General features: G+C 49.0%; 2 protein-coding genes across 7 annotated transcripts in view; one reads left to right on the top strand and one right to left on the bottom strand.

The window, feature by feature from the left end:
• Positions 1-4,091, bottom strand: part of LOC132385856 (gastrula zinc finger protein XlCGF26.1-like) — a 260,710-nt gene extending 256,619 nt beyond the window's left edge. Inside the window, exon 1 of one of the 4 annotated variants that reach the window (XR_009509317.1) lies at positions 4,042-4,078. The gene's annotated coding sequence lies outside the window, so the exon portion shown is untranslated. Of the gene's footprint in view, positions 1-4,041 lie in introns of all 4 variants that reach the window. The other 3 variants (XR_009509316.1, XR_009509318.1, XM_059958084.1) reach the window with 3 other exon arrangements.
• LOC132385860 (gastrula zinc finger protein XlCGF8.2DB-like) overlaps positions 1-18,687 on the top strand; it is a 306,382-nt gene that overhangs the window by 115,088 nt on the left and 172,607 nt on the right. The window contains exon 1 of one of the 3 annotated variants that reach the window (XM_059958090.1): positions 8,921-8,947. The exons of the other annotated variants lie outside the window; for them this stretch is intronic. The gene's annotated coding sequence lies outside the window, so the exon portion shown is untranslated. Of the gene's footprint in view, positions 1-8,920; positions 8,948-18,687 lie in introns of those variants that run through there. 3 annotated transcript variants of the gene reach the window in all.

Below are 18,687 nucleotides of genomic sequence, written 5' to 3'. Positions count from 1 at the left end.
GATGTTGTGGCTTTATAAGGCACTCGGGAGACCACACTTGGAGTATTGTGTACAGGATTGGGCTCCTCACTTTGGGAAGGATATATTGACATTGGTGAATGCTCAACGAAGATTCACGAGGTATGAAATGGTTAATGCGATGAAATCTTAAGTTTTATTCATTATGGACTGTGCCTTTAAGAATCATGCCTGTAAGAGAGAGAGAGAGAAGTTCAGTGCAAGTAGAGGGAGTGAGAGGGAGAAAGGGGAGGGAGGGACGGAGAGAGAGAGAGAGAGAGAGAGAGAGGGAGGGAGAGGGAGAGGGAGAGGGAGAGTGGGGGGGAGAGAGAGAGAGGGGGGGAAGGAGGGGGAGGGGGAGAGGAGAGAGAGAGAGAGAGAGGGGGGGGAAGGAGGGGGAGGGGGGAGGGAGAGGGAGGGGGGGAGGAGAGAGAGAGAGAGAGAGAGAGAGAGAGAGAGAGAGAGAGAGAGAGAGAGAGAGAGAGAGAGAGAGAGAGAGAGAACGCTACATGATACACAGCTGTTGTTCAGTACACCAGCATTTAAACAAGTGTAACTATCTCTTTCGTGGTACACGCAGGTGCACAAAGGTTGGTGGCGTAATTGCCACTGAATTTTTAAGTGCCCACAAGGGTGGGGCTGAGGATCGATTAGAAGAATCGATCCATGACTATTAGTGCGTTTGAGGGCAACCCTGTGGAATCTAACCCTTGTCTAACCCTTGCCTGGGTTGGTAGATTATCACTTGAAGATGTCGCTCTTAAGCTGGTCACGTTTGGCTAACTTGGAAGATTTGGAGGACATCGAGGAGGATTGACAACATCTGTTTACTTGGATTACACATCTCTCTCTCTCTCTCTCACTTCAATCCCGTGGACCAAATTGAATTTCCTTACCACACCATCGTAAGACTGTATCATTTACCACCTAAGCTTGAAGAAGTTCGGGGATTTATGCATTTACACCTATATATGCATAACAGCATTACCTCTTGATTTACCTGGTTTAAGTTACTAAATGATGTAGTTACTAATAAAATAGCGTTTTGTTAACAGCAAAACCAGACTCCAGGCATTCCACTGCTGCTGAGACTTTTGTGTTCGTAACAGTTACCGCATGAGGAACGTCCGGCAGCTCTTGAGCTGTATTCCCTGGAGTTCAGGAGAATGACGGAGTTCTCATAGAAACACTCCGAACATTAAAAGGCCTGAACAGATGAGATATGGAAAAGTTATTTCCCATGGTAGGGGGTCTAGGACAAGAGGGCACGACTTCAGGATTGAAGGACGACCTTTCGGAACTGAGATGCGGAGAAATTACTTTAGTCTGAGGGTTGTAAATCTGTGGAATTTGTTGCCACAAGTGGCTGTGGAGGCCTAGTCATTGGGTGTATTTAAGGCAGAGATAGATAGTTTCTTGATTAGCCAGGACATCGAAGGGTATTGAGTGAAAGCAGGGGAATGCGGATGACTGGAAGAATTGGATCAGCCCATGATTGAATGGCGGTGCAGTCTCAATGGGCCAAATGGCCTAATTCTGCTCCTGTATCTTATGGTCTTATGAAGTCTTGCTTCAGTGGTGGGCAAGTGGTTGGAGAAGATCCTGGGAGGCAGGACTTCAAACATTTGGAGAGACATAATCCGATCACGGATAGTCAGCATGGCTTTGTTAAGGGCAAGTCATGCCTTATGAACCGGATTGAATTCTTTGAAGATGCAACAAAGCACAGTGATGAAGGTAGAGCATTGGATGTAGTGGACGTGGCTTTCAGTAAGACTTTCGATAGGGTTCCTCAAGCAAAGCTCATTGAGAAATTAATGAGGCAAGGATCCAAGGTGACCTTGCTTTGTGGATCCAGAATTGGCTTGCCCACAGAAGGCAAATGGTGGATGTAGATGCTGTATGAAGGACGGTGACCAGTGCTGTTCAGCAGGGATCTTTTCCGGGACCCCTCCTCTTTGTAACTTTTACAAATGACCTTGATGAGGAAGTAGTGTATAAGATGATGAGAGGCATGACAGTGTGGATAGTCAGAGGCTTTTTCCCAGGTCGGAAATGGTTGCCACAAGAGGACACAGGTCTAAGGTGCTGGGGAGTAGGTACAGAGGAGATGTCAGTCGTAAGTCTTTTACTCAGAGAGTGGTGAGTGAGTGGAATGGGCTGCTGGCAACGGTGGTGGAGGCAGATATGATAGTGTCTCTTAAGAGACTTTTGGATATGTACATGGAGCTTAGTAAAATAGAGGGCTAAGTGGGCCGAAGGGCCTGTATCGTACTGTAGGTTTCCTACGTTTCTAGAAGGGTGGGTTTGTAAGTTTGTCGATTACACAAATGTTGGGGTTGTTGTGGATAGTCTGGAGGTTACAGCCAGACATCAATAGGATGCAGAACTGGGCTGGGAAGTGACAGATGGAGTCCAACCCAGTGGTTCCTTTCAGTAGGTGACATTTGAAGACAGAATACAACAATAATGTTAGGACTCTTGACAGGGTGGAGGATCAGTGAGATCTTGGGGTCCGTCTCAATCGTGCACACAAAGCTGCCGGGCAGGTTGACAGTGTTGTTAAGAAGGCCTTCATCAACAATGGGACCGAGTTCAAATGCCAGAGGTAACTTTACAGATATAAGGCCTTAGTTAGACCTCACTTTTGGTACTCTGTTCAGTTCTGGTCCCTCAATACAGGAAGGATGTGGATACTATAGACAGAGGGCAGAGGAGATTTACAGATATAAGTACTGAGTTAGACCTCACCTTTGGTACTGTGTTCAGTTCTGGTCCCCTCAATACAGGAAGGACGTGGATACTATGGACAGAGTGCAGAGGAGATTTACAAGGATGTTGCATGGATTGGAGAATATGCCTCATGTGAATAGGTTGAGTGAACTTCGGAGCGAAGGAAGATGAGAGGTGACCTGATAGAGGTGAATAAGATGATGAGGGGCATTGATCGTGTGGATAGCAAGAAGCTTTTTCCCAAGAGTGAAATGGCTGACATGGGTGGGGGGCATAGTTTTATGGTGCTTGGAAGTAGGTACAAGGGTGATGTCAGAGGTATGTTTTTCACACAAAGGGTGGGTAGAATAGGAACTTTTCAGAGACTTTTAGATAGGTACATGGGCTATGTGGTAGGGAAATTGTAATTACACTGTGGATTTCTGTCTCTATATGAACTCCTCATCTTCTAACAAGGCACGGATCAGTTATCCTGGCTGACCATTAAATTCTCTGTATTCCTGTCTGTACGAGGATGTTTCTGCGTTCAATCAACCTATGACTTGGCTCAATTTGTCTCTGTCCTTTGGGATTATTTCAAGTTCTGGCCATGCTCCACAACACTACCAAGATCACTTGTCACAACATATAGAATCCCAGAGATTACCTAATTACTCGGATCCCCACCCCAGCTGATTGATAGTGATGAATCCATTAATGTCAATGCCAGCAATCCTGAATGGGAGGGCAGCAGTTATTCTCATTGGAGTGTGGCACTTTTGTGATGTGAAAGCCACAAGTCACTTGTCCTCGAGGACAAAGGGGTTACTTACCCAGAGGGAACTAAATCTGACGGAAGGATTTTTTTTTGCCATACAGCACTAATTGACAATTTAATTGATTGGAAGGCAGGCTTTTCATCCAAGATTAACTAGCAAACATATTTTTGTTCCGAATTACTAATCCTTGCATGTATACAGCTGGACCTCGGCAGAGTTTGAGAGAGACATTCGCTCTCATTTCCTCCGACTGTACTGGGACAACGCTGGCAGAGTCACGCATGGCTGCCGCTTTACCCAGAAGGCCGCACGAACGAGAAACCGGTCTGTCAGCCACCGAACGTTCTCGCGATGCGCATGCGCCGCAGAAATGGCGGCGGCTCCAGCGCTCGTCAGCTCCCCGAGGCCCGGGTACGGTTCGTGGGGCTGAGGAAGAGGCACCGGACCGGGGCTGTCCTGGGATGCAGGACCAGTGCGGCAAGAGCTCACAGTAATAGCCCTTCAATCGCGTTTCAGACACCGGAGATTAATTCCCTCCCGGAGACCCTCCTACCTGCAGCCGGTCCTTGTGAGCCTCACGCCGACTGAGCGCATGCGCGATAGGTAGTACCGCCTCAGACCTCTGCGCATGCGCATTTGAGCAAACGAGAAAATCTGCAGATGCGGAAATCCAAAGCAAAAGAGGGGAAATGCTGGAGGAAATTGCCGGCAGCAACTATGGAGAGGAGAGAACAGTCGGCGCTTCAGACCGAGACCCTTCTTCAGGACTGGAAAGGAAGGGAGGGAGTAAGAATCTGGGGGAAGGTGAGGTGATAGGGTAAACAGGGAGACGGGGAGGAGTGAAGAGCTGAGAAGTTGATTGGTGAGAGTGATAAAGGGGTGGAGAATTATTATTATTAAATACTATTAATCCAGAGTGGGGAATTCTTTCGTTACAGCAGCAACATTTAAAAACATACTTAGCACTGTGCAGACTTTACTAAAAATAAAGATTTACAATATACACAATAATTATATATTAAATAATAACGCAGAGACTATTGAACTACGATGTGTGTTCTCCTGTTGCAGTAAATGAACGGTTGTATTCTGATTACATTTGGTGGGAAAGAGTTTCTGTAACAATCCTTGTGATGTCGTGGTTTTTCGTGCCTCACAAGTGACCAGGAGACGCAGAAGATTCTTCAAGAAGGGTTAAACTTTAATTTGCAAATCAAAGCTGAGACAGTCATTGAGCTAGTCGCTGATTGCCCACCGATCCCCGGACAGAACATTTTTATATCAATCCCCTGGTCCAGTTTCACACGTACTAAACGTACGTCCCATTGACCCAATCGTGTTCTAATCTACATCTCTTAGCTGCCTCTCGTTAACACACCATTGTCTTCTACATTCTTAAGATTTCATTCTCCTACTAAATTGGGTACATGTATAGCAAATAGCAAACTCAGAACGGACCAATGTTCTAATCTACATCTCTTTAGCTACCTCTCATTAACACACCATTGTCTTCTGCATTTTTAGGATACATGCATAGCAATTAGTCGTCCTAGGATTATGTGACTTAATTATGTTCGAATCTACATCTCTTTAGCTACTTCTCATTAACACACCATTGTCTTCTACATTCTTAAGATTTCATTCTACTAGGAGAATAGCAAATAGCAAGTTTCAAAACTGACTTCATAGTTTTGGTTACACAGCAAAATTTATACTTTTATACTCCAATAGTGACATCGGAGCTGAGTACATGTACCCAATTTAGTAGGAGAATGAAATCTTAAGAATGTAGAAGACAATGGTGTGTTAATGAGAGGCGAGCGAAGAGATGTAGCTTAGAACATGATTAAATCAATGGGTAGAAACAATAGTGGTGGACGTACTTGTGATACGCAACTGTAGACCGATCGGATATGCTAATGCAACTAAACCAAGAGATTGCTATAAAGATGTTATGTACAAGGATCGGTGGGCAATCAGCGACTAGCTCAATGACTGTCTCAGCTTTGATTTGCAAATTAAAGTTTAACCCTTCTTGAAGAATCTTCTGCGTCTCTTGGTCATTTCTGGGGCAGGAGAAACCACGACATCTCCTACCCTGACCTGCGGTCACTGTCAGACGGGTCAGCAGATGAAGTCTCTCCGGCTGTCTCCTACCCTGACCAGTCACTGTAAGACGGGTCAGCAGATGAAGTCTCTCCGGCTGTCTCCTACCCTGACCAGTCACTGTAAGACGGGTCAGCAGATGTAGTCTCTCCGGCTGTCTCCTACCCTGACCTGCGGTCACTGTCAGACGGGTCAGCAGATGTGGTCTCTCCGGCTGTCTCCTACCCTGACCAGTCACTGTCAGACGGGTCAGCAGATGTAGTCTCTCCGGCTGTCTCCCACCCTGACCAGTCACTGTCAGACGGGTCAGCAGATGTAGTCTCTCCGGCTGTCTCCTACCCTGACTTGCAGTCACTGTCAGACGGGTCAGCAGATGTAGTCTCTCCGGCTGTCTCCTACCCTGACCAGTCACTGTCAGACGGGACAGCAGGTGTAGTCTCTCCGGCTGTCTCCTACCCTGACCAGTCACTGTCAGACGGGACAGCAGATGTAGTCTCTCCGGCTGTCTCCTACCCTGACCAGTCACTGTCAGACGGGTCAGCAGATGTAGTCTCTCCGGCTGTCTCCTACCCTGACCAGTCACTGTCAGACGGGTCAGCAGATGTTGTCTCTCCGGCTGTCTCCTACCCTGACCAGTCACTGTCAGACGGGACAGTAGATGTGGTCTCTCCGGCTGTCTCCTACCCTGACCAGTCACTGTCAGACGGGACACTCCAGGCTACTCACATTCTAAGATGGTGCTGCGCTTGTGACAGCTCGTTGCTGCAGCTCCTACGTTTCGCCTTTTTTTTTCTGTGTTCTGTGAGTCATTCTGGATTACTGTGTGTCAGGAGTGGACAATCCCATGTGCTGGAGATTTTGGAAAGCATCTGTTGGACAAGCCACCGGCACCCAATGGGATGTACCCCAGGACACTGTGGGAAGTGAGGGAGGAGATGGCTGAGCCTCCGGCGATGATCTTTGCATCATCAATGAGGACGGGAGAGGTTTCAGACGATTGGAGGGATGCAGATGCTGTTCCCTTTTCCAAGAAAGAGAGTAGAGATCGCCCAGGAATGTCACAGCTTACAATGGGACATTGATCGGATGCAAAACTGGGCTGAGAAGAGGCAGATGGAGTTCAACCCAGAGAAGTGTGAGGTAGTTGATCTGGTAGGTCAAATATGATGGCAGAACGTAGAATCAATGGTAAGACTCTAGGCAGTGTGGAGGATCAGAGGGATCTTGGGGTCCGGGTCCACGGGACACTCAAAGCTGCTACACAAGTTGAATTTGTGGTAAAGAAGGCACGCGGTGCATGAGTTTAAGAGCTGAGAGGTAATGCTGCACCTATATATGACCCTGGTCAGACCTCACTCTGATTACTCTGCTCATTTCTGGTCGCCTCACTACAGGAAGGATGTGAAAACCATAGAAAGGGTGCAGAGGAGATTTACAAGGATGTTGCCTGGATTGGGGAGCATGCCTTATGAGAATCGGTTGAGTGAACCTGGCTTTTCTCCTTGGAGCGACGGAGGATGAGAGGTGACCTGATGGAGGTGTACAAGATAATGAGAGGCATTGATCATGTGGATAGTCAGAGACTTTTCCCCAGGGCTGAACTGGCGAGCACGAGTGGAGGTATTCTGAAGGTGCTTGGAAGTAGATACGGAGGAGATGTCAGGGACCTGTGTTTTTTTACGCAGAGAGTGGTGAGTGCGTGGAATGGGCTGCCGGCGACCGTGGTGGAGGTGGAAACGGTAGGGTCTTTTCAGAGACTCCTGGACCGGTACATGGAGCTATGGGCAAGCCTAGGACATGTTGGGTTCAGCTTTGTGGGCCGGAGGGCCTGTGTTGTGCTGCAGATTCTCTTTGGTTCTGTGTTCTATCATCCACCTGTTGCTGTGAGCTTACTCCCACCGGAATGATGCTGGTGGCATTGTGAGAATCATAATTTTAAATCGCTCTAGTGCCTTCAGTGTAATCCATCCAGTCTTCTGAGCAAGAAATTGCAAAGAATGGGTGTACACAAATCCACTCTCTCCTGGATCACTGCCTTCCTGGCAGACAGACCCCAGTTTGTACCGCTGGGTGGTTCTGTGCCTGAGGTGGAGGTGAGTGTCACTGGAGCCCCACAAGGGACTGTCCTCTCCTTTTCTGTACACACTGTACTCCTCAGATTTTCAGTCCAACTCTGAGTCTGGCCAGTTGCAGAAGTTCTTTGATGACTCTGCGGTAGTTGGGTGCATCAGAGATGGGCAGGAGTCGGGGTACAGAGGACTGGTGGACAGGATTGTGGATAGTGAGGGAGGAATCACCTGCTCCTGAATGTGGCCGAAACCAGGGAAATGGTGATTGATTTTAGGGGGAAGAGGACAGTGATGAGTCCTGTACACATTCTGGGAGAAGAGGTCACTGTGGTGGAGGACAATTAGTTGGGTGTTCACCTCGGGTAAAGACATGACTGAAAAACCAACAGAAAGGCTGTTTTGAAGAAGGGGATGAGTAGACTTTGTCTTCTATGAAGCCGAGATGCTTGAATGTGTGAGGCAGGTTGGTGCAGATCTTTTACCAGTCTGCTGTAGCGAGTGCAGTCTTCTTTGCTGCTTTCTGTTGGGGGAGCAGCATCGGTGCAAAATGACAAAATAAACTCATCAGGAGACATGGATCCATTCTTTGATAAACTTACCGATTATGGACAATCTGTCATATCCTCTCCATCACCTACCCGACAGGCAGCAGATTCCCCATCCCTCTTTCTAACAGACTCACTCAACCCCGCCCTCTCAAGCATAGTTACAGAAATTGTTTCTTACCAAATGCAAGAGTTCATCTTTCTGCGATAGGTGACCACACATCTTAGTTCAATAATCCCTGCATTATTATTTTATGCAATATTATTGCACATTGGTACAGTATTACTGTATATATTATTATTCTCTACATTCTTATTAGTAGAGTCTGCCACTGTTAAGTGTGTTTCTAAATGTTGCTGCTGTAACGGAATGAATTTCCCACTCAGGATCAATAAAATAGTATTATTCTCCAGCCCTTTATCTCTCTCACTCATTAACTTCTCAGCTCTTTACTCTCCCCGTCTCCCAGTTTACCCGATCACTTCATCTCCCCCCACATTCTGACTCCCTCCCTTCCTTTCCAGCCCTGAAGAAGGGTGTGGGTCTGAAACGCCGACTGTTCTCTCCTCTCCATAGTTGCTTGCTGCACCCCTGAGTTCCTCCAGGTGTTGCTTTGGATTTCCGCGTCTGCAGATTTTTTATCCTGTTTAAACCAATGCGCATGCGTGGACGGCACAGCCCGTCGTGAACATTGCGCATGCGCTCAGCAGACGACAGGCTCTCGGGGATCGGACGCAGGTAGGAGCGGGGCCGCGGGTGGGAACTTAATCACCGGCGTCTGAACCGCGATTGAAGAAAAATTACCATCTCTGTCCACACTGGTCCCGCACCTCAGGACAGTCCCAGTCCTTTCCGTCTCTCTCAGTCCCACGATTTACCCGAGCCGCGGGTAGTTTCCGGCGGTTGAGAGCTGGCAGCGCCGCCATTTCTCCGGCGCATGCGCATCGCTGGGTCCTTGGATGGCGGATGGACAGGTTTCTACGCCGTGGTGTCTTCTGGGTAAGGAGGCAGCCATGGTTGACACGCCAACGTTGTCCCCAAAGAGAATGTCCCTAACGCAGCGACCTCCAGCCATGCAAATCCGAGGATAACTACCTCGGAACAAAAATATAGTGTCCAGTTACTCTCAGATAAAGAGTCTACCTTCCAGTCAGTGAAAATGTCAATTAGTACTGTATAGCATTAAAAAATCCCCCGGTCAGCTTTAGTTCTTTCTGGGTAAATAACGATATGAAGCACCTTTGTCCTCGATGACGGGTGACTTGTAGCTTTCACATCACAAAAGTGCCACACTCCAATGAGAATCCCTTCATAGTCATAGGCATTGCCATCGATGGGTTCATCACTGTCACTCAGCTGGGGGGATTTGATCCCAGTAATTAGAAAACCTCCAGGATCAGACATGTAGTAACAAGTTCACTTTGTCGTGTTGTGGAACATGACCTGAACTTGAAATAACACCAAAGGACGGAGACAGACTGAGCCAAGTCACAGGTTGATAGAAGGCAGAAGTAGTGCCCTTTCTCATACAGACAGCAATGCAGTCAGCGATGTTGTTGGTTAGTCAGGATGCTTGATCCATGCCTTGTTAGAAGAGGAGTATTTCATATAAAAACATAGAAACAGGAGTCTGCAATTCATTATAGGCCCTTCGGATGACGACCTCATGCAGAGCATATAACCGAATCGAGAAGCTGCCGAGAGTTTCAATGCCAAATATCCCTCTATTATTCCCAGCTCCACATACCTACCGAACAGAGTCTGAAAAGACACTGATTGTATCCACCTTTACCACCGTCGCTGGCAGTGCATTCCACGTACTTACCGAACAGTGTCTGAAAAGACCCTGATTGTATCCACCTTTACCAACGTCGCTGGCAGTGCATTCCACGTACCTGCCGAACAGTGTCTGAAAAGACCCTGATTGTATCCACCTTTACCACCGTCGCTGGCAGTGCATTCCACGTACCTACCGAACAGTATCTGAAAAGACCCTGATTGTACCCACCTTTACCACCGTCGCTGGTAGTGCATTCCACGTACCTACCGAACAGTGTCTGAAAAGACCCCGGATTGTATCCACCTTTACCACCGTCGCTGGCAGTGCAGTCCACGTACCTACCAAACAGTGTCTGAAAAGACCCTGATTGTATCCACGTTTACCACCGTCGCTGGCAGTGCATTCCATGTACCTACCGAACTGTGTCTGAAAAGACCCTGATTGTACCCACCTTTACCACCGTCGCTGGCAGTGCATTCCAAGTACCTACCGAACTGTGTCTGAAAAGACCCTGATTGTACCCACCTTTACCACCGTCGCTGGCAGTGCATTCCACGTACCTACCGAACAGTGTCTGAAAAGACCCTGATTGTACCCACCTTTACCACCGTCGCTGGCAGTCCACTCATGTACCTTCCGAACAGTGTCTGAAAAGTCGCTGATTGTATCCACCTTTACCACCGTCGCTGGCAGTGTATTCCTCGTACCTACCGAACTGTGTCTGAAAAGACCCTGATTGTACCCGCCTTTACCACCGTCGCTGGCAGTGCATTCCAGGTACCTACCGAACTGTGTCTGAAAAGACCTTGATTGTACCCAGCTTTACCACCGTCGCTGGCAGTGCATTCCACGTCCCTACCAAACTGTGTCTGAAAAGACCCTGATTGTATCCACCTTTACCACCGTCGCTGGCAGTGCATTCCAAGTACCTACCGAACAGTGTCTGAAAAGACCCTGATTTTACCCACCTTTACCACCGTCGCTGGCAGTGCACTCATGTACCTTCCAAACAGTGTCTGAAAAGACCCGGATTGTACCCACCTTTACCACCGTCGCTGGCAGTGTATTCCACGTACCTACCGAACAGTGTCTGAAAAGACTCTGATTGTATCCACCTTTACCACCATCGCTGTCAGTGCATTCCACGTACCTACCGAACAGTGTCTGAAAAGTCCCTGATTGTATCCGCCTTTACCACCGTCGCTGGCAGTGCATTCTACGTACCTACCGAACAGTGTCTGAAAAGACCCTGATTATACCCACCTTTACCACCGTCGCTGTCAGTGCATTCCACGTACCTACCGAACAGTGTCTGAAAAGACCCTGATTGTACCCACCTTTACCACCGTCGCTGGCAGTGCACTCATGTACCTTCCAAACAGTGTCTGAAAAGACCCTGATTGTACCCACCTTTACCACCGTCGCTGGCAGTGCATTCCACGTACTTACCGAACAGTGTCTGAAAAGACCCTGATTGTACCCACCTTTACCACCTTCGCTGGCAGTGCATTCCACGTACCTACCGAACAGTGTCTGAAAATACCCCGATTGTATCCACCTTTACCACCGTCGCTGGCAGTGCAGTCCACGTACCTACCGAACAGTGTCTGAAAAGACCCTGATTGTATCCACCTTTACCACCGTCGCTGGCAGTGCATTCCACGTACCTACCGAACAGTGTCTGAAAAGACCCTGATTGTATCCACCTTTACCACCGTCGCTGGCAGTGCATTCCATGTACCTACCGAACTGGGTCTGAAAAGACCCTGATTGTACCCACCTTTACCACCGTCGCTGGCAGTGCATTCCAAGTACCTACCGAACTGTGTCTGAAAAGACCCTGATTGTACCCACCTTTACCACCGTCGCTGGCAGTGCATTCCACGTACCTACCGAACAGTGTCTGAAAAGACCCTGATTGTACCCACCTTTACCACCGTCGCTGGCAGTGCATTCCATGTACCTACCGAACAGTGTCTGAAAAGACTCTGATTGTATCCACCTTTACCACCGTCGCTGGCAGTGCATTCCGTGTACCTACCTAACAGATTCTGAAAAGACCCTGATTGTACCCGCCTTTCCCACCGTCGCTGGCAGTGCATTCCAAGTACCTACTGAACTGTGTCTGAAAAGACCCTGATTGTACCCACCTTTACCACCGTCACTGGCAGTGCATTCCACGTACCTAACGAACAGTGTCTGAAAAGACCATGATTGTATCCACCTTTACCACTGTCGCTGGCAGTGCATTCCACGTACCTACCGAACAGTGTCTGAAAAGACCCGGATTGTACCCACCTTTACCACCGTCGCTGGCAGTGCATTCCACGTACCTACCGAACAGTGTCTGAAAAGACTCTGATTGTATCCACCTTTACCACCGTCGCTGGCAGTGCATTCCACGTACCTACCGAACAGTGTCTGAAAAGACCCTGATTGTACCCGCCTTTACCACCGTCGCTGGCAGTGCATTCCACGTACCTACCGAACAGTGTCTGAAAAGACTCTGATTGTATCCACCTTTACCACCGTCGCTGGCAGTGCATTCCACGTACCTACCGAACAGTGTCTGAAAAGACCCTGATCGTATCAACCTTTACCACCGTCGCTGGCAGTGCATTCTGTTTACCTACCTAACAAATTCTGAAAAGACGCTGATTGTACCCGCCTTTACCACCTTCGCTGGCAGTGCATTCCACGTACCTACCGAACAGTGTCTGAAAAGACCCTGATTGTATCAACCTTTACCAACATCGCTGGCAGTGCATTCCGTGTACCTACCTAACGGATTCTGAAAAGACCCTGATTGTACCCGCCTTTACCACCATTGCTGGCAGTCCATTCCACGTACCTACCGAACTGTGTCTGAAAAGACCCTGATTGTACCCACCTTTACCACCGTCACTGGCAGTGCATTCCACGTACCTACCGAACAGTGTCTGAAAAGACCCTGATTGTATCCACATTTACCACCGTCGCTGGCAGTGCATTCCACGTACCTACCGAACAGTGTCTGAAAAGTCCCTCATTGTACCCACCTTTACCACCGTCGCTGGCAGTGCATTCCACGTACTTACCGAACAGTGTCTGCGAATACCCTGATTGTACCCACCTTTACCACCTTCGATGGCAGTGCATTCCACGTACCTACCGATCAGTGTCTGAAAATACCCCGATTGTATCCACCTTTACCACCATCGCTGGCAGTGCATTCCGTGTACTTACCTAACAGATTCTGAAAAGACCCTGATTGTACCCGCCTTTAGCACCATCGCTGGCAGTGCATTCCAAGTACCTACCGAACTGTGTCTGAAAAGACCCTGATTGTACACACCTTTACCACCGTCACTGGCAGTGCATTCCACGTACCTACCGAACAGTGTCTGAAAAGACCCTGATTGTATCAACCTTTACCACCGTCGCTGGCAGTGCATTACACGTACCTACCGAACAGCATCTGAAAGGACCCTGACTATACCCACCTTTACCACCGTCGCTAGCAGTGCATTCCACGTACCTACCGAACAGTGTCTCAAAAGTCCCTGATTGTATCCACCTTTACCACCGTCGCTGGCAGTGCATTCCACGTACCTACCGAACAGTGTCTGAAAAGACTCTGATTGTATCCACATTTACCACCGTCGCTGGTAGTGCATTCCACGTACCTACCGAACAGTGTCTGAAAAGACGCTGATTGTACCCACCTTTACCACCGTCGCTGTCAGTGCATTCCACGTACCTACCGAACAGTGATTGAAAAGACCCTAATTGTATCCACCATTAACACCGTCGCTGGCAGTGCATTCCACGTACCTATCGAACAGTGTCTGAAAAGACCCTGATTGTACCCACCTTTAACACCGTCGCTGTCAGTGCATTCCACGTACCTACCGAACAGTGTCTGAAAAGACCCTGATTGTACCCACCTTTACCACCGTCGCTGTCAGTGCATTCCACGTACCTACCGAACAGTGATTGAAAAGACCCTAATTGTATCCACCTTTAACACCGTCGCTGGCAGTGCATTCCACGTACCTACCGAACAGTGTCTGAAAAGACCCGGTTTGTACCCACCTTTACCACCGTCGCTGGCAGTGTATTCCACGTACCTACCGAACAGTGTCTGAAAAGACCCTGATTGTATCCAACTTTACCACCGTCGCTGGCAGTGCATTCCACGTACCTACCGAACAGTGTCTGAATAGACTCTGATTGTATCCACCTTTACCACCGTCGCTGGCAGTGCATTCCGTGTACCTACCTAACAGATTCTGAAAATACCCTGATTGTACCCACCTTTACCACCGTCGCTGGCAGTGCATTCCACGTACTTACCTAACAGTGTCTGAAAAGACCCTGATTGTATCCTCCTTTACCATCGTCGCTGGCAGTGCATTCCATGTACCGAACAGTGTCTGAAAGGACCCTGATTGTATCCACCTTTACCACCGTCGCTGGCAGTGCATTCCACGTACCTACCGAACAAAGACCCTGATTGTATCCACCTTTACCACCGTCGCTGGCAGTGCATTCCATGTACCTACCGAACAGTATCTGAAAAGACCCTGATTGTATCCACCTTTACCACCGTCGCTGGCAGTTCATTCCACGTACCTACCGAACAGTGTCTGAAAAGACCCTGATTGTACCCACCTTTCCCACCGTCACTAGCAGTGCATTCCATGTACCTACCGAACAGTGTCTGAAAAGACCCTGATTGTATCCACCTTTACCACCGTCGCTGGCAGTGCATTCCACGTACCTACCGAACAGTGTCTGAAAAGACCCTGATTGTACCCACCTTTACCAGCGTCGCTGGCAGTGCATTCCACGTCCCTACCGAACAGTGTCTGAACAGACCCTGAATATACCCACCTTTACCACAGTCGCTGGCAGTGCATTCCACGTACCTAGCGAACAGTGTCTGAAAAGACACTGATTGTATCCACCTTTACCACCGTCGCTGGCAGTGCATTCCACGTACATACCGAACAGTGTCTGAAAAGTCCCTGATTGTATCCACCTTTACCACCGTCACTAACAGTGCATTCCATGTACCTACCAAACAGTGTCTGAAAGGACCCTGATTGTATCCACCTTCACCATCGTCGCTGGCAGTGCATCCCACGTACCTACCGAACAGTGTCTGAAAAGACCCTGATTGTACCCACCTTTACCACCGTCGCTGGCAGTGCATTCCACGTAACCACCGAACAGTGTCTGAAAACACCCTGATTGTACCCACCTTTACCACTGTCGCTGGCAGTGCAGTCCACGTACCTACCGAACAGTGTCTGAAAAGACCCTGATTGTTCCCACCTTTACACCGTCGCTGGCAGTGTATTCCACGTACCTACCGAACAGTGTCTGAAAAGACCCTGATTGTACCCACCTTTACCACCGTCGCTGGCAGTGCATTCCACGTACCTACCGAACAGTGTCTGAAAAGACCCTGATTGCATCCACCTTTACCACCGTCGCTGGCAGTGCATTCCACGTACCTACCGAACAGTCTCTGAAAAGACCCTGATTATACCCACTTTTACCACCGTCGCTGGCAGTGCACTCCATGTACCTACCAAACAGTCTCTGAAAAGACCCTGATTGTACCCACCTTTACCACCGTCGCTGGCAGTGCATTCCACGTACCTACCGAACAGTGTCTGAAAAGATCTTGATTGTACCCACCTTTACCACCGTCGCTGGCAGTGCATTCCACGTACCTACCTAACAGTGTCTGAAAAGATCTTGATTGTACCCACCTTTACCACCGTCGCTGGCAGTGCATTCCACGTAACTACCGAACAGTGTCTGAAAAGACCCTGATTGTACCCACCTTTACCACCGTCGCTGGCAGTGCATTCCACGTACCTACCGAACAGTGTCTGAAAAGATCTTGATTGTACCCACCTTTACCACCGTCGCTGGCAGTGCATTCCACGTACCTACCTAACAGTGTCTGAAAAGATCTTGATTGTACCCACCTTTACCACCGTCGCTGGCAGTGCATTCCACGTAACTACCGAACAGTGTCTGAAAAGACCCTGATTGTATCCACCTTTACCACCATCGCTGCCAGTGCATTCCACGTACCTACCGAACAGTCTCTGAAAAGACCCTGATTGTATCCGCCTTTACCACCGTCGCTGGCAGTGCATTCCACGTACCTACCGAACAGTGTCTGAAAAGATCTTGATTGTACCCACCTTTACCACCGTCGCTGGCAGTGCATTCCACGTACCTACCTAACAGTGTCTGAAAAGATCTTGATTGTACCCACCTTTACCACCGTCGCTGGCAGTGCATTCCACGTAACTACCGAACAGTGTCTGAAAAGACCCTGATTGTATCCACCTTTACCACCATCGCTGCCAGTGCATTCCACGTACCTACCGAACAGTCTCTGAAAAGACCCTGATTGTATCCGCCTTTACCACCGTCGCTGGCAGTCCATTCCACGTACCTACCGAACAGTGTCTGAAATGTCCCTGATTGTACCCACCTTTACCACCGTCGCTGTCAATGCATTCCACGTACCTACCGAACCGTTTCTGAAAAGACCCTGATTGTATCCACCTTTAACACCGTCGCTGGCAGTGCATTCCACGTACCTACCGAACACTGACTGAAAAGACGCTGATTCTACCCACCTTTACCACCGTCACTGGCAGTGCATTCCACGTACCTACCGAACACTGTCTGAAAAGACGCTGATTCTACCCACCTTTACCACCGTCGCTGCCAGTGCATTCCACGTACCTATCGAACAGTGTCTGAAAAGACCCTGATTGTATCCACCTTTACCACCGTCGCTGTCAGTGCATTCCACGTACCTACCGAACAGTGTCTGAAAAGTCCCTGATTGTATCCACCTTTACCACCGTCACTAACAGTGCATTCCATGTACCTACCAAACAGTGTCTGAAAGGACCCTGATTGTATCCACCTTCACCATCGTCGCTGGCAGTGCATCCCACGTACCTACCGAACAGTGTCTGAAAAGGCCCTGATTGTATCCACGTTTACCACCGTCGCTGGCAGTGCATTCCACGTACCTACCGAACAGTGTCTGAACAGACCCTGATTGCATCCACCTTTAACACCGTCGCTGACCGTGCATTCCATGTACCTACCGAACAGTGTCTGAAAAGACCCTGATTGTACCCACCTTTCCCACCGTCACTGGCAGTGCATTCCACGTACCTACCGAACAGTGTCTGAAAAGCCCTTGATTGTACCCACCTTTACCACCGTCGCTGGCAGTGCATTCCACGTACCTACCGAACAGTGTCTGAAAAGACCCTGATTATATCCACCTTTACCACCGTCGCTGGCAGTGCACTCCATGTACCTACCGAACAGTCTCTGAAAAGACTCTGATTGTATCCGCCTTTACCACCGTCGCTGGCAGTCCATTCCACGTACCTACCGAACAGTGTCTGAAAAGACCCTGATTGCATCCACCTTTAACACCGTCGCTGGCAGCGCATTCCACGTACCTACCGAACCGTTTCTGAAAAGACCCTGATTGTATCCACCTTTAACACCGTCGCTGGCAATGCATTCCACGTACCTACCGAACACTGTCTGAAAAGACGCTGATTCTACCCACCTTTACCACCGTCGCTGGCAGTGCATTCCACGTACCTATCGAACAGTGTCTGAAAAGACCCTGATTGTATCCACCTTTACCACCGTCGCTGTCAGTGCATTCCACGTACCTACCGAACAGTGATTGAAAAGACCCTGATTGTACCCATCTTTACCACCGTCGCTGGCAGTGCAGTCCACGTTCCTACCGAACTGTGTCTGAAAAGACCCTGATTGTTCCCACCTTTACCACCGTCGCTGGCAGTGCATTCCACGTACCTACCTAACTGTGTCTGAAAAGACCCTGATTGTATCCACATTTACCACCGTCGCTGGTAGTGCATTCCACGTACCTACCGAACAGTGTCTGAAAAGACGCTGATTGTACCCACCTTTACTACCGTCGCTGTCAGTGCATTCCACGTACCAACCGAACAGTGTCTGAAAAGACCCTGATTGTATCCACATTTACCACCGTCACTGGCAGTGCATTCCACGTACCTACCGAACAGTGTCTGAACAGACCCTGATTGCATCCACCTTTAACACCGTCGCTGACCGTGCATTCCATGTACCTACCGAACAGTGTCTGAAAAGACCCTGATTGTACCCACCTTTCCCACCGTCGCTGGCAGTGCATTCCACGTACCTACCGAACAGTGTCTCAAAGCACCCTGATTGTACCCACCTTGACCACCGTCGCTGGCAGTGCATTCCATGTACCGAACAGTGTCTCAACCGACCCTGATTGCATCCACCTTTAACACCGTCGCTGACCGTGCATTCCATGTACCTACCGAACAGAGTCTGAAAAGTCCCTGATTGTACCCACCTTTACCACCGTCTCTGGCAGTGCATTCCACGTACCTAGCGAACAGTGTCTGAAAAGACGCTGATTGTATCCACCATTACAACCGTCGCTGACAGTGCATTCCACGTTCCTACCGAACAGTGTCTGAAAAGTCCCTGATTGTACCCACCTTTACCACCGTCGCTGGCAGTGCATTCCAAGTACCTACCGAACTGTGTCTGAAAAGACCTTGATTGTACCCACCTTTTCCACCGTCTCTGGCACTGCATTCCACATACCTACCGAACAGTGTCTGAA

Source organism: Hypanus sabinus (assembly GCF_030144855.1).
Source record: "Hypanus sabinus isolate sHypSab1 chromosome X2 unlocalized genomic scaffold, sHypSab1.hap1 SUPER_X2_unloc_3, whole genome shotgun sequence".
NCBI classification, from domain to species: domain Eukaryota; kingdom Metazoa; phylum Chordata; class Chondrichthyes; order Myliobatiformes; family Dasyatidae; genus Hypanus; species Hypanus sabinus.
The sequence above is the reverse complement of the archived record's forward strand: the minus strand, read 5'-3'. Positions and strand labels throughout refer to the sequence as shown.